This window comes from Gorilla gorilla, chromosome 5 (genome assembly GCF_029281585.2).
Source record: "Gorilla gorilla gorilla isolate KB3781 chromosome 5, NHGRI_mGorGor1-v2.1_pri, whole genome shotgun sequence".
Taxonomy (NCBI): Eukaryota; Metazoa; Chordata; class Mammalia; order Primates; family Hominidae; genus Gorilla; species Gorilla gorilla.
Genome location: NC_073229.2, coordinates 183,172,688 through 183,196,289, shown reverse-complemented (window position 1 = coordinate 183,196,289; position 23,602 = coordinate 183,172,688). Strand labels below are relative to the sequence as shown.

At 38.9% G+C, this 23,602-nt stretch overlaps 1 protein-coding gene across 1 annotated transcript in view; it reads left to right on the top strand.

Annotated features, from left to right (window-relative positions):
- The window catches only part of RSPH3 (radial spoke head 3), a 53,367-nt gene extending 33,775 nt beyond the window's left edge, over positions 1-19,592 (top strand). The window contains exon 9 of the transcript XR_008680859.2: positions 18,560-19,592. The gene's annotated coding sequence lies outside the window, so the exon portion shown is untranslated. The remainder of the gene's footprint in view (positions 1-18,559) is intronic.
- Positions 19,593-23,602: the final 4,010 nt, after the last annotated feature.

Genomic DNA, 23,602 nt, shown 5'->3' with positions numbered 1-23,602 from the left:
CTTCCCACAAAGGAAACCCCAGACTCAGACAGCTTCACCGATGAATTCTAGTAAACATCTAAAGAAAAATTAAGGTTAAACTTTCACAAACTATGAAAAAGAAGAGGGGAACAGTTCCCAACTCATTCTGTGAGACCAGTTTACCCTAATACCAGAATCAGACAAAGACATCACAAGAAAACTGTAGACCAATATCCTTTAAATATATAAATGCAAAAATCCTCAATGAAATACTAGCAAATTGAATTTACCAACATACGAAAAGGATGACCAAGTGGGATTTATCCAAGGAATACAAGGTTGTGAAATCCAAAAGTCAATCAATATAATATGTTATATTCATTACACAAGTTTACCCATATAACAAATCTGCACATGTACCCTGAACCTAAAATAAGAGTTTAAAAAATAAAATTAAAAGAAAAGAATATATGCCATATTAATATAATAACAGAAACCACATGATCATCTCAATAGATGCAGAAGCAGCATTTGACAAAATTCAACACACTTTCATATTAAAAACAGTCAACAAAATTAGGAACAGACAGAAACTTCCTCAATCCTGTACAAGGCATCTAGGAAAATTCCACAACGTAATACTTAACGGTGAAAGATTGAATGTTTTCCTTATAAGATCAGGAATTAGACAAAGACATCTTATCTTGCCACTTTATTCAACATTGTACTGGAAGTTCTAGTCATGGCATTTAGGCAAGAAAAAGAAAAGTCATCCGGATTGGAAAGGAAAAATTAAAATATCTTTAGTTGCAGAATTTTAAGCAATCTATGAAAACACTATTAGAAGTAATACATGAGTTCAGCAAGTTTGCAGACCACAAAATCAATAGTTTATAAAAATCGCATTTTTATACATTGGCAATGAACAATCTGAAAGGAAATTAAGAAAACAATCTCATTTACAAAAACATTGAAAAGGATTAAATACTTAATAATAAATTTAACCAAGGAGATGCAAGACTTATACAGTACACTGAAAACTACTTAACACTCATGAAGGAAATTAAAGAAGACCTAAATAAATGGAAAGATATTACATATTCATATTGGGACACTTAATGATGTAAAGATGGCAGGACTCCCCAGAGTGATCTCCAGATTCAATGCAATACCAATCAAAATCCCAACAGACTGTTTTTACGGAAATGGAAAAGCCAGTCCTAAAACCCATATTGAATTACAGGGGAACCCTAGTAGCCAAACAATCTTGAAAAAGAACAAAATTGTAGTACTCAGACTTCCCAACTTCAAAGCTACGGTATTCAAAACTATGTGGTAAGGGATAAGGATAGAAATATAGATCAATGGAATACTACAGAGTCTAGAAATAAATCCATACATCTATGGTCAATTAATTTTTGACATATGTTCAAGATCATTCAGTAAGGGAAGAATGATCTTTTCAATAAATGGTAATGGAACAACTAGATACCCACATGCTAAAGAATTAAGTCAAATCCCACTTCACACCATTTACAAAAATTTACTCCAAATAGATTATAGACCTAAGTGTAAGAGCTAGAACTCAAGACAACATAACAGTAAAACATTGTGACTGTGGGTTAGACAATGGTTTCTTATATATGACATCAAAAGCACAAATGGTAAAAGAAAAAAGATAAATTGGATTTCATCAAAATTTAAAACTTGTGCTTCAAAGGACACCATCAAGAAAGTGAATAGATAACTCAGAGAATGGATGAAAATGTTATCAAAGCATATATCTAACAAAGAATTTATTATCCAGAATATACAAAGAATTACAACTCAACAATAAAATGACAACCTATTTTAAAAATGAGTAAAGGGTTTAAAGAGACATTTCTCCAAAGAATTTAAACAAATAGCCAATAAACACATGGAAAATGTTCAATAACATTAGTCATTAAGGAATTGCAAATCAAAACTACTTCATACCCATTAAGGTGGCTAAAATTTAAAAAGACAGACAATAACTAGTTATTAAGGATGAGGAGAAATTGGAACACTCATTCAAGCAAATAAAGTTAATGATTTATGACATGACACTGGCCACATCTGGATTTCAGGTCCTAAAAATGAGTTGAAGACCATACAATCACAATACAGAAAAAGACTTGAGAATCCATCTAATCCCATTGATCCTTAGATTTGATTCAGTCCACAAAACCTATCAATCCATGGCAAAAACTGAAAAATAAAGACAATACTATAAGTTTTTCCCAATTAAAGAACTGTCCTTTATTCTGAGATTATATTAGAGGAGAGGGTGGTGTGAGAAATTAAAGATAATAAAGAGTAGTTGTTCAGAATTTTTCCCCCTAATTGCCCATTCTTAAAATTGTTTTTGAAAAGTTATTGGTCTGTGGAACCCAAAAGTCTTGGAACATTTGTCCATACCTCCCTCATTGTTTGAATAGGGTACATATGTTAATGATTCCTGATAACTAGCAAAAGTTATTTTTATCAGGGGTAAGAGGAGGGGTAGAAAATTTACTTTCTAGTACATCACTTTTGGGATCTATGGCTGTTAAAAATTGTTTTCATTGTTATTTATTCCATTTTATTTTATTGAGGCTATTTGGAAGTTACTAGAAATTATGGCATAATTCCAGCACTTTGGGAGGCCAAGGCAAGAGGATTGCTTGAGCCCAAGAGTTTGAGACCAGCCTGGACAACAGAGTGAGACCCTGTCTCTACAAAAGAATTTTGTAAATTAGCCTGGCTTGGTGGCAGATGCCTGTAGTCCCACCTGCTTGGGAGGCTGAAGTGGGAAGATTGCTTGAGCCTGGGAAGTCAAGGCTGCAGTGAGTTGTTGAGCCGTGATTGCACCATTGCCCTGCAGCCTAGGCAACATTGTGAAACCCTATCAAAAGAAAGAAAAGAAAAAAGAAAAGGGAAAAAGAAAGAAAGAAAAGAAAGAAGGGAGGGAGGGAGGGAAGGAGAAAGAAAGAAAGAGGGAAAGAGAAAGAGACTGGGAAGGGAAGGGAGGGGAAGGGAGGGGAGGGGAAGGGAAGGGAAGGGGGAGGGAGGGGGAGGGAGGGAGGAAGGAAGGAAGACTGTGAAACCCTATCTGAAAGAAAGAGAGAGAGAGAGAGGGAGGGAGGGAGAGAGAGAGAGAGAAAGAAAGAACGAAGGAAGAAGGAAGGAAGGAAAGAGAGAGGAGGGAGGGAGGAAGAGAGGAAGGAGAGAAATTATGAAAAAGAAAAAAGATCTCTCCTAATTTCACCACCAAAATTGAGTATGAATTATCACTTATAATATTGCCTTTCAGTCTTTTTATGTATATGTTTATAATTCCATAAAATTGGGATGATGAATATAATTTTATTTTCTGTTTTTATCATTAAATATATTTTGTGTTTTCCCATATTATTCAGTATTCCTTACAAATAGCACCTAAAGTGCAATTATTGATTTAATGATGTCCTACTGCTGGTCATTGAAGCTTTCCTAATTTTTTACTCTTCTAAAATTATAAACAACATTTTCAATCATAAATGTGTCTTTAAATCTTTCCTTGGCAGATTCCTACAAGTGAGATTACTAGGTCAAATAATGAACATTTTTAGGCTCTCGATATATATTGATGATAAATGCTTTCCAGAAAGATTGTACCAACTTTTTACACTCCCATCAATGTCAGTGGAATCTAAGTAGGTTGGATTTTGCCTTCTTTAATAACACATCTTTTATGCTAAAAGATAAATAGTAGGAATTTTCACCTCACCTCCAGTAATGACAGAACAAGACCCAACTGGAGGAGTCCCAACAGAAAATATCTATAAACACTGGACATAATACCAAAGCAACTACGTCAGTGAATTGGAGAGTGGACAGAGCAGGCGAAATCGGGTGGAGGAGACAAGCTCAGAGAAAAAGAGGATGGGAGCTGTACAAATTCTCTGTTTTTATGGCTTCTGTTCTAGGGCTAAATATAGTCTATTTGGAGTGTGTGGTCTTGGAGGAGACACTAATTGAAAACAGCAGTCTTTTTGACCAGGGAAATTAAAAAAAAAAAAAAAAACCAAGCTAGGGAATCATGGACACTGAAAAAAGTGGAAGAATCTTGGAAGCAAAACAGCAAGAGAAGGTTTCAGCAAACATGTCTGCCCACATTTCCGAGTGACCCTTGAACCACGTATGTATGGACCAAATTCAAAGCAGCTCATCTAGAGAAAAAATATCTGAACTGAGACTGAAGCTGCCACCCAAAAAAATAGAGATTGCAACTCAAACACAGATGATTGCCTGCTTAAACAAAAGAAATCATAATCATGAGAGAAAATTAACTGAATCCAGAATTTCTACAACTTAATATTGATAAGGTCCAGTATACAATAAGAAAAACTACCTATCATATAAATAACCAAGAAAATGAAACCTATTCTCAAAATCAACTGAGTCCAATGCCAAGATGTGCCAGATACTGGAATTAGCAGCCAGTGATTTTTAAACAGCTATTAGAACTCTCCTCAATGAAGTAAAACAAAATATGCTTTCAACGAGTTGAAAAATATGAATTCTCAAGAGAGAGATGATTAAAGAAAGAAATCATTTCTCAAGAGAGAAATGATTAATGAAAGAACCAAATGATATCTGATATACCCACCTGCTGTTCCCATCCCCTCCACCTCCACAACACACACAAACCATTTGCCTACCTAGCAAATTTCTCGTCCTTAAGTACTCAGCTTAGGAGTCCCCACTTTAAGAAGCCTTTCTCAGGGCTCCAGTGTCCTTGCAGCACACACCAGGCCTAAACTTACCAAGACAAGAACAATTGCAAGTGCAGAGTTTCCCATTGCCCCCCACAGTTGGGTGGCTCACGTTGACTGAGAAGAGCTGGATATTAGACTCCAGGAAAGGGACTTCAGCCTTGTATTCTTACATAAACGTGATCAGCTACATGACAGGGGAAGTACCAGGCCTTCCCGTGGCATAGTCAGAGAGTCTAGGAGCCAAGTCTTATAGTTTTAGCTATGTAACCTGGTAGATCAGTAGTTCCCAACTCTGATCTGCCACTCAGCATTCTATCATGATTAACTTCACTGCCTTAGGTACTCAATTCTAGCTAGTATCTGTGGCGCATATTTCAGAACCCAGTGGTCCTATTCCATGGGAGGCCAGCTCCATCTCTGGAAGACCAATCTGCAGAGAACGAGTTCTAGTCAAGTTGACCCTAAATTCTCAGTTTACCCCCTGAATTCAAAAGGTGCCTCATTTTCTGTTCCATCAGCATCTCATACTGTTTCAGCCATGAGTACTAAGAGGCCAGTGACTGACATAGCTCTAAGAAGGCATTGCTAAACACACCAGGGGTCATAGGAACTCTTATATTAAGCTCAATTCATCTAGTAGTTTTCCAAATTTTTCTAACTCCTTGATTTGCAGATACCCAGGTTTATCATTCATCTCATAAGTTGCATTTTTGTTTACAAATAATGGTTGCCCAAATGACCAACATTTAGTTTGCTTTTTTCATACAGCTAGTAATATTTTTGTGTTAACCTGACTCTTATGCCTTTCCCATGCGCTATGGTTTGAATGTTTGTTCCCTCAACTCATGTGGAAACTTAATCCCCAGTGTGGCAGTTTTGAGAGGCAGGACATTTAAGAGGTGGTGGGTCATGAGAGCTCTGCCCTCATGTATGGGTTCATCCACACATGGATCAATGGATTAATGAGTTAAGTGATTAATGGGTTATTACAGGAGTGGCACTGGTGGCTTCATAAGAACAGCAAGAGAGACCTGAACTAGCACACTCAGACCGCTTGCCATGTGATGCCCTGCACCACCTTGGGACCCTGCAAAGAGTCCCCACCAGCAAGAAGGCCCTCACGATCTTTCTGGAAAGCAATTATCATCAATATATATAAATTTCTTTTCTTTATAAATTATCCAGTTTCAGGTATTCTGTTATAAGCAATAGAAAATGGACTAAGAAAATTGGTATCAGAAGTGGGGCTGTTGCTAATAATGAATACCTGAAAACGTGAAAGTAAGGGCAGAGGCCGGAAGCATTTGGAGGAGCAGGCCAAGGCCAGAAAAAGCCTTCAATTCATTCTGGTAAAGGCTTAGACGACAAGACGACTAAGGAAAGTTTGGAACTCACTAGATATTGTTTAAGTGATCATGACCAGAATACTGATAGAAATTTGGACAATGAAGGCCATTCTGACAAGGTCTCAAATGGAACTCTCTTGGAACTTAGAGTAAAGGCTATCCTTTTTATAAATTAGAAAACAAAAAACCAACTTGGTTGAACTGTGCCCATGTCTGAGGGCTTTGTGGAAGAGCACACTTGAAAGTGATGAACTAGGGTATCTGTGGAAGAAATATCCAAGCAGAAAATCATTCAGGCTGCTACATGGCTACTTTTAATTGCTAACATTAAGCTGTGAGAGGGAAAAAAATGACTTGGAGACAGAATTTATAACCAAAAGAAAAGCAAAGCAGAAAGATTTGGAAAATTCTCAGCCTGGCCATACAAAGAGTGAAAAATGGCTGGGCACAGTGGTTCACGCCTGTAATCCCAGCACTTTGGCAGGCTGAGGCAGGCAGGTCACTTGAGTCCAGGAGTTTGAGACCAGACTGCACAACATGGCAAAACCCCACCTCTACAAAAAATAAAAAAAATAGCTGGGTGTGGTGGTGCACAGCTACTGGTAGTCCCAGCTACTCAGGAGGCTGAGGTGGTAGGATCACCAGAGCCTAGGGGGCTGTAGTGAGCCATGATCACACCACTGCATTCCTGGGCAACAGAGTGAGACCCTTCCTCAAAAAAAGTAAAAAAGCATGTTTAGAAAAGGAAATCAAGGATGTAGCACGGCGACCTCTTGCCAAAGAGATTAGCACAGCTAGAAGGAAGCCAGGTGCTTCTCCTCAAAACAATGAAAGAAAGACCGCAAAGCCATTTCAAAGACCTTTGAGGCTTCGCCGCTGTTACAGGCCCAGAGGCCTATGAGGGCAGGGATGAGCCCAAGACACCTTCCACAGACTCCCTCCCCAGGGCCACCTCAGGACCCTGTTCACCAGATTCTGGTGAGGTGCTTCTCAGCTGCCCCAGCTGTGGCTCAAGTAGTCCCAGATGTGGATCAACCCGCTGCTCAAGAAGATACAAGCTGTAGCCTTGATGGTGTCTCATGATGCTAATTCTGCAGGCTTGCAGAAAGCAATAGCTGCGGAGGATTGGCAGCCTCTACCTAGATTTCAGAGGATGTGGCTGAAAGCCTAGAAGCCAGGTAGAGACATGTTCAGGGATGGCGTCACTGCAGAGAGCCCTCACTAGAGTAATGCTAGCAGAAATGTGGAGTCAGAGCTGCTGCAGGGAGTCCCCACCAGGGCTGCTAGTGGAGCCATGGGAGCGGGACCACCACCAGGACCCCAGGGCGGTGGAGTCCCCAGCAGCATGCAGCACCTGCATGGCAAAGCTTCAGGCGCTTTGCCACAGGGACTGCACCCAGCAAAGCCAGGGGGTGGGGGCAGCTGCCTGAAGCCTTAGGACCCCAACTTCTGCCCCAGTGTGTACAGCAGGTGGCACATGGAGTCAAAAGAGACTATTCTCCAGCTTTAAGATTTGATGTCTTCTTTGCTGGGTCTTGGGCTTGCTTGGGGCCTATTACTCCTCTCTTTTTGCCTATTTCTCTCTTTTGAAATAGGAATGTCTGTCTAATGCCTGTACCACCACTGTATCTTGGAAGAAGATAGCTTGTTTTGGTTTCACAGGCTCACAAGTGAGGCTCTGGACTTTGAACTGGAATTTTGTGCTGGAATTAGTTCAGACTTTGGAACTATGGGAGTAGAATGAATGTGAGAAGGAAATGAGTTTTGGGGGACCAGGGGTGGAATGCTACCATTTGACTGTCCCTTCTAAAACTCAATCCTCAATGTGGCAGTATTAAAAGGCGGGGGCTCTCTAAGGGGTGATTGGGTCATGAGGGCTCTGCCCTCATTAATAGATTAACCCACGCAAGGATTCATGGGTTGGTTGATTAATGGGATGTCACAAGAGTGGGACTGGTGGCTTTCTAAGCAGGGGAAAGAGAACTGAGCCAGCACATCACGTGATGCCCTGTCACCTCAGGATTCTGCACAGTTCCCACCAGGAAGAAGGCCCTCACCAGATGCAGCCCCTCAACTTTGAGCTTCTCAGCCTTCAGAGCTGTCAGAAATAAATTCCTCTTTTGAATAAATCATCCAGTTTCAGGTCATCTGTTGTAAGTAACAGAAAACAGACTAAGACATCATGACGTTGGTTTTGCTTGAATTTCAGTATTGAGTCACTTGTTGTTATAAGACGGGTTAATAAGATACATTATTTCAGATACTATTATTAAAATTATGGCCAGATGCAGTGGCTCACACCTGTAATCCCAACACTTCGGGAGACTGTGGCAGGTGGATCACCTGAGGTCAGGAATTTGAGACCAGCCTGGCCAACATGGTGAAACCCCATCTCTACTAAAATACAAAACTTAGCCAGGCGTGGTGGCATGCATCTGTAGTCCTAGCTACTCAAGAGGCTGAGGCAGGCGGATCACTTGAACCCCGGGAGGTGGAGGTTGCAGTGAGTCGAGATCACACCAGTGCACTCCAGCCTGGCCGACAGAGTGAGACTTCATCTCAAATAATAATAATAATAAATAAATAAATAAAGTACCTAAAAATTTTTTTTCAGACGTATTTTTATCAAGTAATTTCACTAGTGCCTCATTTTTAAACTGCTACTTGTTTTAGTTTTCTTTGTTCTCTGTAATATAGTCAGGTAACTGGACTTTTTTTTTTTTTTTTTTTTTTTTTTTTGAGACAGTCTCACTCTGTCACCCAGCCTGGAGTGCAGTGGTGCAGTCTCAGCTCACTGCAACTTCCATCCCCCGAGTTCAAGCGATTCTCCTGCCTCAGCCTCCCAAGTAGCTGGGATTACAGGCGCACGCCACCACAGCCGGCTAATTTTTGTATTTTTAGTAGAGAGAGGGTTTTGCCATGTTGGCTAGGCTGGTCTCAAACTCCTGACCTCAAGTGATCCACCCATCTCAGCCTCCCAAAGTGCTGGGATTACAGGTGTGAGCCACCACGCCCAGCAGGATATTTAAATGGGACTCCCTTCTCAGGGCAAGCCAAGGCCCTAGAGGCTGAGAACCATGCAGTAGCACCTGGTACTGCTACATCCTAAGAAAGGCACCAACTGCAAGGCCCTGCAGAGAGATAGCAGGCTGTGAGCACTAGGCCCCGCCCAGCATGACGCTGTAGACAGGGAGTGCAGGGAGACCAGGGGTGGCTCTTGTTCTGGAGATACTGGTGTACCACACAGTGTCTAGGCGGGAAAGAAGCTTCAAGGGGAGAGCTCAGGAGTTCGACCTGTGTTCCTTGGAGCTGGAGTTAATTGCTACTGCAAAATGTAATATACCACCAAACAACAACTAGTGGATTCATACGCCACGTAGTAAAAGACAAGCCACGGTAGCAGGAGCATTTGGACTCCCTCAGGTCAGTCTACAGCAGGACTGCTCAGCCTTCACCTCCCACACAACCAGCCTGCCATTGCTCGTGTTTCCCACTAACATGAGCCTTTGGGCATCTCACAGGCAAAAGTGCCAGACATGGCATGGCTGCCTGGTACACCAAGGGCCAGCAGCAGTACAGCATCAGATACTTCTCACACCAGCTCGAAGACCCGAAAGGACTTGCTGTCCCTGACCACTAATGTCAGGGCACACTTCTTTTGATCAGTACGTGGCTTCAGAAGAACTACAGCCAGCTCCCTCATGGGTTCTTTGAGGAACCCTCAAAAGTTCTCTTTGAGAGGAAGAACCAAGATTTGATACCCACCATCTAGAGGACCCTGAGAGTAGATCACGGATGCACCACTTGTGCAGATTCTTGCTCTCCCTGGGCCCAACACCTTCTAACAGAGGGGTCAGAAACAACAAGCACCTGCAACAAGTTGAGAGCAATTTGGAGAAAAGAGGAAAAGCCAGGCATCCCAGCGCCAGCCCTCTGCCACTCCACCACAGATCGTCCAATCTGAAGCTGGCTGGATGCGGGAGGGAGAGGTTTCCAACTGGTGGAGTGTCCAGAGTTTTGACTATTGCACTGTATTAGACTCGGTTATTTACCTAGAAGTTCTAGTACCTTAAACATGACCAGAAACAGGCAACAAAAGTAAAAATATACAAATTGGATTACATCAAAATTTAAGACTTCTGTGTACCAAAGTACACATTCAACAGAGTGAAAAGGCAACCTATGGAATAGAAGAAGATATTTGCCAGTCGTATATCTGAAAAGGGGTTAATACCCAGAATACATAAAGAATTCCTACAACTCAACAATAACGACAAGAGCAAAATAACCCAAATTTAAAATGGACAAAAGAATTAAATAGACATTTCTCCAAAGATGATATACAGATGGCCAACAAGCATATGAAAAGATATGCAACATCACCAATCATTAGGAAAATGCAAATCAAAACTGCAATGAGATACCACCATATACCATTTAGGATGGCTACTACCCAAAACACAATACAAAGTAAGTGTTCATGAGAACGTGGGACAGTTGGAACCCTTGTACACTGTCATTGGAATGCAAGATGGTGCAGCCCCTATGGAAAATGGCATGATGGTTCCTCAAAAAATTCAAAGTAGAATTACCGTATGATCCAACAATCTCATTTCCAGGTATATATCCAAAATAATTGAAAGCAAGATCTTGAAGAGATGGTTGTATACCCATGTTCATAGCAACACTATTCACAATTGCCAAGAGGTGGAAGCAACCCAGGTATCCATGCATGAATGAACGAATAAACAAAATATGGTATATGCACACCATGGAATATTATTCAGCCTTAAAAATGAAGGAAATTCTGACAAATGCTACAATATGGATAAAACTTGAAGGCATCATGTTAAGTGAAATAAGCCACTCACAAAAAAGATGACTACTATATGATACCACTTATATGAGATATCTGGAGTAGTCAAATTCATAGAGACAGAAAGTAGAACGGTGAATGCTGGGGCTGGAAGGGAGGAGAAACAGGAAGTTGTTGCTTAATGTGTTTAGAGTTTCAGTTTTGCAAGATGAAAAAATTCTAGAGATTGGTGGCACAATAATATGAATATATTTAACACTACTGAATTGTACACTTAGAAATTGTTAAGATGGTTAAATTTTACATTATGAATTTCACAGCGTTTTTAAAAAGTAACCAGAAAAGCTGTGGAATCTGCCCAACATTTCATCCAAGAGGCAAAGAAACAAGTCCACAGATTGGGCTTAAAGAGTCAGTGGAAGGAAAAATAAGGTTGTGTCCTGCCTGCCTCCTCTCAAGTCCAGTTTGTTCAATAATCTAGTTATGTAGGAGTAAAATGTATTAAGTAAATGCTATGAAGGTGAAATTTTCATACATTGCTACTCTGTTTACTTTCTTCCATTCTTTGTTTCACAATCACTTATCTTCTCATACATTGCTACCCTTTTTAATTTCTTGTGTTCTTTATTTCACAATCATTTCCCTTTATCCAAACATAACAGGAAAGGAGTGCCACCTATAGAGCATTGAGTTTCTAAATAGATAATATGACCGGGTTGCCTCCTTGCTTTGGTAAACTTTGGCAGCCAGCAGCATCTCAGTGGGTCCCTGAATTATAACTGAAGCTACTGATAGAAAATATGAAGTAATGATTTCATATCTTTTACACTGATTTCATTTAGGAAGGGTCTTGAGAAATTTAAACACCTCCCCCAAATGACAGGAATGCATAGCATTTTGCACAACACTATATTGAATTGATTTAGTTGAAAGAGTTTTCACCCATAATTTATCTTCATAGAGTTACATCTGGTTATCTTGTTTTTAAAAATCTCACAGAAAACAAGAATGGGATTTTATAAATATAAAGTGGTGGTAGCTAAAAGATTCTCCCAGAAAAAAAAGATACAATAAAATGTAAGTTCCTTGACAGCTGAACATAAGAGAATTACATTAAATACGTTCATGAGTTCAAATGAGATACAGGAAAGCCATCACCATGCTGGGTTTGGCAGTAGCATCATTTAGCATCAAGCCTGGGCAACACGGCGAAACTTCATCTCTACAAAAAATTAGCCAGTTGTGGTAGCACACATCTGTGGTCCCAGCTACTGGGGAGGCTGAGGAGGGAGGATTGCTTGAGCCTGGGAGGTCCAGGCTGCAGTGAGCTCTGATCATGCCACTGCACTCCAGCCTGGGCGACACAGTGAGACCCTGTCTCAAAGAAAAGAAAAAAAGAATTTAGCATCAGTGTGCTGACATTACATAGAGCAATGTTATGACTCTGGCCTACTGTTATCCTCCTGTAGGACTTGTTTAACTTCAGACGATGAAGTAATAAAACATTAAGAGTTGTATTTCCACGACATCTAGGAATTGAGGCAGCATTATCTGTAGACTGGCTCCGCCTGATGGTTTAACCAAGGCCATTCTAGTGCATTGTGTGTGTTTCACAAAATGTTAATTTTTTAATATGAGAGCAATACTAATAAGCAGTATTGCCTTTAGCTAGCTAGACACATCAGCCCTAAGTACATCTTATGCATAGCTGTATTAACCATTACTGTAATACCTCTACACACATAAAATGAATGCCATTTGAAGCTTGTGTCTTTCAAATTATTATACGGAAAAATACATGTCACTTTCTTTTTTTTTTTTTTTTTTTTTTTTTGAGATGGAGTTTTGTTCTTGTTGCCCAGGCTGGAGTGCAATGACACAATCTCGGCTCACTGCAACCTCCACCTCCCGGGTTCAAGCGATTCTCCTGCCTCAGCCTCCCAAGTAGCTGGGATTACAGGCATGTGCCACCACGGCCGGCTAATTTTGTACTTTTAGTAGAGACAGGGTTTCACCATGTTTGTCAGGCTGGTCTCGAACTCCCAACCTCAGGTGATCCACCCGCCTCGGCCTCCCAAAGTGCTGGGATTATAGGAATGAGACACCGTGCCGGGCCAATACATGTTACTTTCAAAAGATACTGAAACCATACTCCCTGCACTATGAAGGCTAATTGAAAATTTCTTGTACCAAATTATTTTTTCATTACTCTTCAATCTGGATTATAGAAATTGTTTTATTCTAGTTTCTGTATTACTATGTCTGGGAAAAGATGAAATCTTCTGGGAGGTCAGGGAAACTGTTGTAGTTTTTAAGAAGAATGACATCAAATTTGTATTTTTTGAAGGTAATTCTGGTAGAAGTATAAAATAGAATTTTGTTAAGAATGGAAATAGGGCCAGGCATGGTAGCTATGCTTGTAATCCCAAGACGGGTGGATTGCTTGAGCCCAGGAGTTCGAGACCAGCCTGGGCAATATAGTGAGACCCCTGTCTCTGCAAAAAAATACAAGAATCAGGGCATGGTGGCACTAGCCTGTGGTCCCAGCTACTCAGGAGGCTGAGACAGGAGGATCACTTAAGCCTGGGAGGCAGAGGTTGCAGTGCACCGAGATCATGCCACTGTACTCCAACCTGGGTGACAAAGCAAGACTCTGTCTCAAAAAAAAAAAAAAAAAAAAGAGAAAAAAAGGAAAAGGAAATAGGAGGTTAATTAGTACAATATTCCAATTGTTAGGCAAGAGAGAGTATGCCATTGAGAGAGTGGGAGTTGAAAGCAGGGGACAGTCACATGAGACAAAGCCAATAGGAGATTCTAGATGAAGCAAAGTCTGTAAGAAGTTAAGAGAAGATGAAACCAAATTCAGGTGAAGAAATTAGACTCATTATTTGCCCATCGAGTCTCAGTTTAACATTTCTAAAGTGGAAATTTAACAATATGTTCCCTCTGCCTCATCATAAGGTTTTTGTAAGAAATAAAGCAGATAAGTATCAAATGCAGAAAACAGTGATCCACAAATATTGGTTATTATTTTCTTTTTTCTTTTTTCTAATTATACTTAAGTTCTGGGATACATATGCAGAACGTACAGGTTTGTCACATAGGTATACATGTGCCATTGTGGTTTGCTGAACCCATCAACCCGTCATCTACATTAGTTATTTCTCCTAACGCTATCCCTCTCCTTGCCTCCACTCGCCAACAGGCCCCAGTGTGTGATGTTCCCCACCCCATGCCCTCATTGTTCTCATTGTTCAACTCCCACTTATGAGTGAGAACATGTGGTGTTTGGTTTTCTGTTCCTGTGTTAGTTTGCTGAGAATGATGGTTTCCACCTTCATCCATATCCCTGCAAAGGACATGAACTCATTCTTTTTTATGGCTGCATAGTATTCCATGGTGTATATGTGGCATATTTTCTTTATCCAGTCTATCATTGATAGGCATTTGGGTTGTTTCCAAGTCTTTGCTATTGTGAATAGTGCTGCAATAAACATACGTGTGCATGTATCTTTATATTAGAATAATTTATAATCCTTTGGGTGTATAACCAGTAATGGGATTGCTGGGTCAAATGGTATTTCTAGTTCTAGATCCTTGAAGAATTGCCACACTGTCTTCCACAGTGTTTGAACTAATTTACACTCCCACCAAGAGTGTAAAAGTGTTCCTATTTCTCCACATCCTCTCCAGCATCTGTTGTTTCCTGACTTTTTAATGATCGCTATTCTAACTGGCATGAGATGGTATCTCATTGTGGTTTTGATTTGCATTTCTCTAATGACCAGTGATGATGAGCTTTTTTTAAATGTTTGTTGGCTGCATAAATGTCTTCTTTTGAAAAGTGTCTGTTCATATCCTTCGCCCACTTTTTGATGGGGTTGTTTTTTTCTTGTAAATTTGTTTAAGTTCCCTGTAGATTCTGGATATTAGCTCTTTGTCAAATGGATAGATTACAAAAATGTTCTCCCATTCTGTAGATTGCCTGTTCACTCTGATGATAGTTTCTTTTGCTGTGCAGAAGCTCTTTAGTTTAATTATATCCTATTTGTCTATTTTGGCTTTTGTTGCCATTGCTTTTGGTGTTTTAGTCATGAAGTCTTTGCCCATGCCTATGTCCTGAATGGTATTGCCTAGGTTTTCTTCTAGGGTTTTTATGGTTTTAGGCCTTACATTTAAATCTTTAGTCCATCTTGAGTTAATTTTTATATAAGGTGTAAGGAAGAGGTCCAGTTTCAGTTTTCTGCATATGGCTAGCCAGTTTTCCCAACACCATTTATTAAATAGGGAATCCTTTCCCCATTGCTTGTTTTTGTCGGGTTTGTCAAAGATCAGATGGTTGTAGATGTGTGGTGTTATTTCTGAGGCCTCTGTTCTGTTCCATTGTTCTATATATCTGTTTTGGTACCAGTACCAAGCTGTTTTTTTACTGTAGCCTTGTAGTATAGTTTGAAGTCAGGTGGCATGATGCCGCCAGCTTTGTTCTTTTTGCTTGGCTATATGGGCTCTTTTTTGGTTCCATATGAAATTTAACGTAGTTTTTTCTAATTCTGTGAAGAAAGTCAATTGTAGCTTGATGGAAATAGCATTGAATCTATAAATTACTTTGGGCAGTATGGTCATTTTTACGATATTGATTCTTCCTATCCATGAGCATGGAATTTTTTTCCATTTGTTTGTGTCCTCTCTTATTTCCTTGAGCAATGGTTTGTAGTTTTCCTTGAAGAGGTCCTTCACATCACTTTAAGTTTTATTCCTAAGTATTTTATTCTCTTTGTAGCAATCGTAAATGGGAGTTCACTCATGATTTGGCTCTCTATTATTGGTGTATAGGAATGCTTGTGATTTTTGCACATTTATTTTGTATCCTGAGACTTTGCTGAAATTGCTTATCAGCTTAAGGAGTTTTTGGGCTGAGACAATGGGGTTTTCTAAATATACAATCGTGTCATCTGCAAACAGAGATAATTTGACTTCCTCTCTTCCTATTTGAATACCCTTTATTTATTTATCTTGCCTGATTGCCCTGGCCAGAACTTCCAACACTATGTTGAATAGGAGTGGTGAGAGAGGGCATCCTTGTCTTGTGCTGGTTTTCAAAGGGAATGCTTCCAGGTTTTGCCCATTCAGTATGATATTGGCTGCGTGTTTGTCATAAATAGCTCTTATTATTTTGAGATACGTTCCATCAGTACCTGGTTTATTGAGCGTTTTTAGCATGAAAGGGTGTTGAATTTTATCAAAGGCTTTTTCTGCATCTATTGAGATAATTTTCTACTTTAATATATTTTTAAAATCCATGTGGCAAAGCAAAGGTATGTGGTATGTCATGAATAGATGGAGCTGTTCATGTCATTTGTACAAAAATTCACGCTGCATGTTTGTTCCATGCTGGGCACTACTGCTCTAGACCCTGGGCTGACAGCATTGATCACAACAGACCTGAGCCTTGCCCATATGAAGCTCACACTCTAGTACAGAATAATGCAGAAATAGCCCTTGAGGGCCTCCCTGCTTAGGAGTAGAGCCCGTGGGAGACTAAAGAATATCGATGCTTGTGATAGGAACAGGGAAGAGAGAGGAGCAGCCAGTTAGCAGGGTGGGAGTGTGGCGACTGTGATCTGGAATCTGGTCAGCTCCAGCCGTGGAGAATCAGCTTCTGGGGTGTAGATATAAGCTGTCGGGGTGGCAAAGAAGAGTCAGGGCCTGAGAAACTGGATGGGTTTTGGGACATCATCTGAGAACTGAACACTAAAAAATGAATGAGACCTCAGAAATTGAAAGAGTAGAGAAATTCTCAGGTCAATGAGAATGCAGTTGAAGGAGAAGGAAGGAAGAGGAGACATTGGAGGAAACAGATGACATGGTCAAAAAAATTGGAGGAAAACTGAAGAAATAGATGGTAGAATAGAAGGGAGGATTTGCTTTTTTAAAAAATCACTGTAGGGGCAGGCACAGTGGCTCACACCTGTAATCCCAGCACTTTGGGAGGCCAAGGCAGGAAGGAGGATCACTTGAGCCCAGGAGTTCAAGGCCAGCCTAGGCAAGGTGGTGAGACTCTGGCTTTGAAAAAAATACAAATAAAAAATGTTTTTCTTTTATTAGCCAGGCATGGTGGCACACCCCTGTAGTCTCAGTTACTTGGGAGGCTGAGGCAGGTGGTTCTCTTGAGCCCAGGAGCTTGAGGCTGTAGTGAGCTATGATACCACCACTGCACTCCAGCCTGAGTGACAGAGCAAGACCTTGTCTCAAAAAAAAAAAAGTAAAATAAGAAGTGACTGGCCAGGCACAGTGGCTCACGCCTGTAATCCCAGCACTTTGGGAGGCCAAGGCAGGCGGATCACGAGGTCAGGAGTTCAAGACTAGCCTGGCTATCATGGTGAAACCCCATCTCTACTAAAAATACAAAAAAATTAGCCGAGCATGGTGGTGGGCGCCTGTAGTCCCAGTTACTCAGGAGGCTGAGGCAGGAGAATGGTGTGAAGCCGGGAGTTGGAGCTTGCAGTGAGCCGAGATCATGCCACTGCACTCCAGCCTGGGCGACAGAGCAAGACTCCATCTCAAAAAAAAAAAAAGAAGTGACTGCACTCACATGTTTCACACAAGATTTAATTAGTTATAGAGCTACTTCCACATAAGTAAAGAAAATGGAGTAACAGTTTACATGATACGAGAATGTCATAGTTTTCCCAGAATGTTGCAAGAGAACACTGTCTATGTATGTGATTCTTTTGTTTTTTCAGCAGTAGTAGTAGCCAAAAAGTTGTATGCTTGGATTTTTCCTAATCCAAGTCCCTAATACTAAAGAAAATTTATCATTCCAAACTTTAAATTTCAGGTCCCATTTTTCAATTAGTATAGGCAATAAAATATCCCTGAAATGGCTCATCTACTTCTGATTTTATATACACACACACATCTGTACCAGACACTTAATTGTGCCAAGTGCTAAGTGCTAAGGAAATTTTGCGTGTGTGTGTGTGTAATTTCCTCTATTTGGGAAAAAAAATTTAATAGTCAGTGAAAGCTATCTATATAGTACCTTAAAGGAAAACTACACAAAGCACTCATCAATATACAAATTTTTTATTTCTAATACTTTTCATTTCTTGTGAAGTAACTGCTAAAATTATTTCTAACAAAATTACAGATGAGTAAAATATGTATATATGATGTAACAAATTATAATGTAATTTTAGCAAATCCTTATATTACAGCATGGAATCACTTCAGTATCATTCATGGATAAAGTATTAGCCATTACTTTAATAATGTTCATGTAAGTTGTTAAAGCATCATACGTTTCTTTCTATTGGAGTATGTCAGTTAACATAGTCCCATTGAACTCCCTCAGCCGGGTCATTCTTCCGTTTCTGAAAGTTGGGACCATGGAAGATCACACTTGTGGTCAGTGTCATAGATGTCTTCAGTGCCCTATGAGATTTTTATAGATTGTGGATCTGTATCCCAGGACATTGATTTTATCCAAGACCAGTCTTCATCCTTTGCATCAGGAAGATTTTGACCACAACATTTTGATTTCTGGATGGGAAGAAAGGGTAAATGAAAATGGTTTTATTTTGCGGTTAATTTATCTACTCAAAACATAGATTATTCAGTAAAATCTCTTAACGTTATTTTAACATAACAAAATCTCATTTTCATTTATTAATCAGAAAATAATACATGAAACATCATCTACTCTTTCCGTAATAAACATCAAGAAATAAAATAGCATTCAATAAGAAAAGACTTAAGACATCGCCTGTCAGACAGATGCCAGTTTGCGAGTGGAATGGCTAAAGAGAAATCTGCTGCACATTTGAAGAGAGAACCTAGAGTGCATATCCCTACCATGAGGAGAAAACACAGCTTAGTCTTTATACTTTGTCATTTATGTATTCAACAGATATTTATTTAGACTTATTATGCACCGGGACCTGTTTTGTGACTAAAAACACAACAATGAACTAACAGGGAAGGTTGCTGCCCGACTTCCGCGTCTCTTGAAAATGAAGCAAGTCCTGCCTCCCTGCATGGGCAAACTTCCTCAGTCCCTATAAGAGCACTGCAAGATACTCCTAAAAGCACCTTCTAAACAATACTTTGTGCAATGAATGCAAACTGTGATTCAGCTGCGCTGGGGCGGAGTCCAGGCATCACGGTTTTAAAGCTGCCCAAGTTAGCGGAAAGCGCAGCCAGAGTTGAAAACTTGAAAACCACCGAGCACTGTTTCTTCTCTGGGTTCTTTCATACACATTCGTTTCTTCTTCTCATTTGACCCACAATATAGTCCCTCATACTAAAGAAAAATGGAAATTGGACCCAGTGAATTAGGTGATGCTACCAGATCCTAGCAATCCCTGCCAATCTCTAAACCCCCAAAGAACACAGACTAGGGACTAGCTCGTGTGATTCTCAGGGGAACATAGGTGTAGCTAACCCCATCCATGTTCTCTAGCCATCTGTTGCACTAAGTGCTCAGTTAGAAGAATGGATGAGAGTCCATGTAGATTGGAAGGAAAATGCCCAAAAAGTGTCTTCTTATAATTAAAATAAATATAGTCAAATTGTATCTTATTTACTTTGGTGAATGTTTTTACAAAAAGTATAAAATTCTATAAAAAGCAATAGTCTATCCCTTTTTATTCAGAAATTTAGGACATACCTAGGTTTTAAGAATATAGCCATGAGTTTACTTTCAGGCAGTATTGGCCAAAGCAAATATTACAATGTTATTACAATGTTAAAATAGTATTATATGATAAAATTACTGAAGTATTAAAGCTTCAAGTTTAAATAGGAGTTTTCTGTTTTAATTGATCAGTTTTCTAGTGTGATAAAAAATCACAAAATATATAAATATATATAAAATATATAAATATATGTTTGTATATAATATATAAATCTATAAGTATACATTTATATATATTTATATAAATATATATACATGTAAATATGTATATATACATATATACATATATACATATATGTATATAAATACATATATACATATAAATATATATACATATAAATATATTTATATGTATATATATTTATATGTATATATGTATTTATATATTTATACATATATATGTATTAATATATAAATGTATATTTATATAAATATATACAAACATAAATACATATTTATATATAAATATATACAAACATAAATACATATTTATATATAAATATATACATATATAACATACAAATATATGTATATATGCACATATATAATTATATATTATATTAATATATTAATATTAATTATATTAACACAACTTATATATTAATATATTTATATTAATTATATTAATATACAATTAATATATTAATATAATTTAATATATAATTAAATATGTATGTATACACATATATTTGCATATTTTATGTATATATGCACATAGATAATATACATATATAATTATATATTTACATATATTATATATACATATATAAGATATACGTACATATATACAATTATATATGTCTGTATGTACATATATATAATTCCTACAGTGCTTTTTATTTCCAATAACTTGCTTTGGTTGAAAATGTAATTTTAACGAAAGGTAGTTTATGAGTTTCTAAATCAATAATGTACAATAAATGTAATAAACCTGATAGGATGAAAAAGTCTCACAGCATGTATAGTATGGTCTGACCAACCCTGACATTAAACTTATTGACTGGAAACTTCCTGTCATGCTTTTAAAACATTATTTCTGGCCAGGTGTGGCGGCTTATACCTGTAATCCTAGCACTTTGGGAGGCCGAGGTGAGCAAATCACTTGAGCCCAAGAGTTCAATACCAGCCTGGGCAACATAGCAAGACCCTGTTTCCACAAAAAATACAAAAATTAGCCAGGCGAGGTGGCACACACTTGTGGTCCCAGCTACTAGGGAGGTTGAGGTGGGAGAATTGCCTGTGCCTGGGAGGTCAAGGTTGCAGTGAGCCGTGATTGCACCACTGCACTGCAGCCTGGGTAACAGAGAAAGACCCTGCCTCAAAAAAACAAATTATTTTTTAAGTGCCAAGTAATACTCCATACAGAATATGGTACTTTTAAAGATAGAATTTCTATTCTCCACCTGTTTCCAAATTAAGCAAATATGAGTACATATTTTAAATTACAGTCTGGGAGAAGAAAGGGGAGAATATAAGTTTTAATAAAAATCATTTGTGCCTCTCTAATCTGTTTGGAATTTGTCAAAAATACTAATAAATTCCTTTACTCATTTACTCCTTCATTAAATAGTTATTGAGCTCCTGAGCTTTAGATACAGGGATGAACATGACAAGGATGAACAAGCCCTGTCTTTCCACAGTTTAGACTTCTGGAACTTAACTTCGGTTTATTTTCCTGCAGAACAAAATATGCCTAGGGTATGCACAAACACCATCATCAGAAGCACAGATGGGGATTTAGCCAATATCCAGCATTGAAAACCGAACTAACAATTACAGAGTTTTCATTTGGTAGCAATCTTAAAGTACGTCCATCTGGAGGCAAAAAAAAAAGTCTTTTTGTAAAATCCAAATCACATTATTTAAATATCTCAAACTAGCATTTACAAATAACTGCACTTAGGAAGGATGATTAGTTCTTCGAGGCATAGTACTCTTTAGTATGTAAGCTGTCTAGGAGCATGTTCTTTAAGATGTTAGAATATTGTGGATGTTGAAAGCATTACCCACAAACCTGATTCTCCCCAGAGCCTAGCATGAGGAGGCATTGTATTTCACTAGTGTTCTTTTGTCAGCTTCAGTGAGTTTACTGACTGAAGAATCAATGTTAAGAGACAGCGTAAACCACCTGCTAAAATATTCTGATACTCACTTAAGACTGCACCAAACACTCCCTCGGAATAGCGGACTTAAGTCAACACATTAACTCTTTCAGACCAAGAAGGCACTGATCAGGTCAATTCAGCAGCATCTAGAAGCAGAGCCATTAGGCTGACCCTGGAAGCAGCTCAACCCTGAACCCCTGTCAGAGCCTCTGAGATTCTGGGAAAGAGGCCGCAGACGGCTCAGTCCACTGAATTCATTTTCATCTGCAGAACAAGGCTAACAAAAGAACAAGTATACATTACCTGCTTCATCACAGAGAACACAGACATAGGACTTAGGATGTTAGCCAAAGGGCCTCAGGACATTGAAACAGAGGGAGCATGGATAACAGAGCATGCTGCTGCTACAATTTAAATCTTCTAGGACCAAAATTTCTGAAATTACATAACAATGCTTTGATATATACTTGAGTTTCTGCAGATTTGAAAACAAAAGAGGCCAGGCATGGTGGCTCACACCTGTAATCCCAGCACTTTGGGAGGCTGAGGTGGGCAGATCACCTGAGGTGAGGAGTTTGAAACCAGCCTGGCGAACATGGTGAAATCCCATCTCTACTAAAAATACAAAATTAGCTGGGTGTGATGGTGCGTGCCTGTAATCCCAGCTACTCAGGAGGCTGAGGCAGGAGAATCGCTTGAACTCAGGAGGCAGAGGTTGCTGTGAGCCAAGATTGTGCCACTGCACTGCAGCCTGGGCAACAGAGCAAGATTCTGTCTCAAATAAATAAACAAAATAATTCATTTTACTGATTGACCAACAAGACAGTCTAATCCAGAACTTCATTTTATAATGATTTTATAAATGTACTATTAAAAAATTACAGTATACAAATTACATACATGTACAAATATGCATGTAATACATATATTGTAATTTTTACAATATACGTAAGTTTGAGTTCTGGCCAGGCACAGTAGCTCATGCCTGTAATCCCAGCTCTTTGGGAGGCCAAAGCAGGAGGATCACTTGAGGCCAGGGATTCGAGACCAACCTGAGCAACATAGAGAGATTCTGTCTCTACTTGAAAGAAAGAGAGAGGGAAGAAAGAAAGGGAAGGGGAGGGGAGGGGAGGGGAAGGGAAGGGAAGGGAGGGGAGGGGAGGGGAGGGGAGGGGAAAGGAGGGGAGGGGAGGGGAAGGGAAGGGAAGGGAAGGAAATGGGAAGGGAAGGGAAGGGGGAGAGGAGAGAAAAAAGGAGAAAGATAGCAACAACAAAGGACATTATTGGGAAATTTGAATATAGACTATATTTTAGATATGAATATCATTATGAGTGTTAAATTTTCTGAGTTTGATAATTCTGCTATATTTATGTAAGATAATGTCTTTTTTCTTAAGACACATACACTGAAGTACTTAAAGGTAAGTCATCATGTCAGTAACATATTCTCAAATCTAATAATGTCGAAGAAATAAAAATACTAACAAGAATATGGAAAGAGAGAGGGGAAAAGAGAACTGGTAAAATCTTAATAGCAAAATTAGGTGAAGGGTTTATGGGTATTCTCTGTGTTATTCTTGCAACTTTCCTGTAGACTTCAAATTTTTCAGTATAAAAGTTTAAAAGTATATAAGCCAAGTCAGTGCAAATGAAATAACAGTTTTAAATAACCCAAGGATCTAAGAATAAATATCAAGAGAACTGAGAAAATATCTTGAACTGAATGAAAATGAAAACACAACTTATTAAAATGTGTCTACTAAAGTTTATAGGAACATTTATAGCTTTAAACACTTGTAATAAAAAAGAAAGGTGTAAGATAAATTATCTAGGGCCCTCCCTAAGAAACTAGAAAAACAGGAGCAAATTAAACTTAAAGTTAAGAAAAGGAAGTAATAAAGATCAAAGCAGAAATTAAC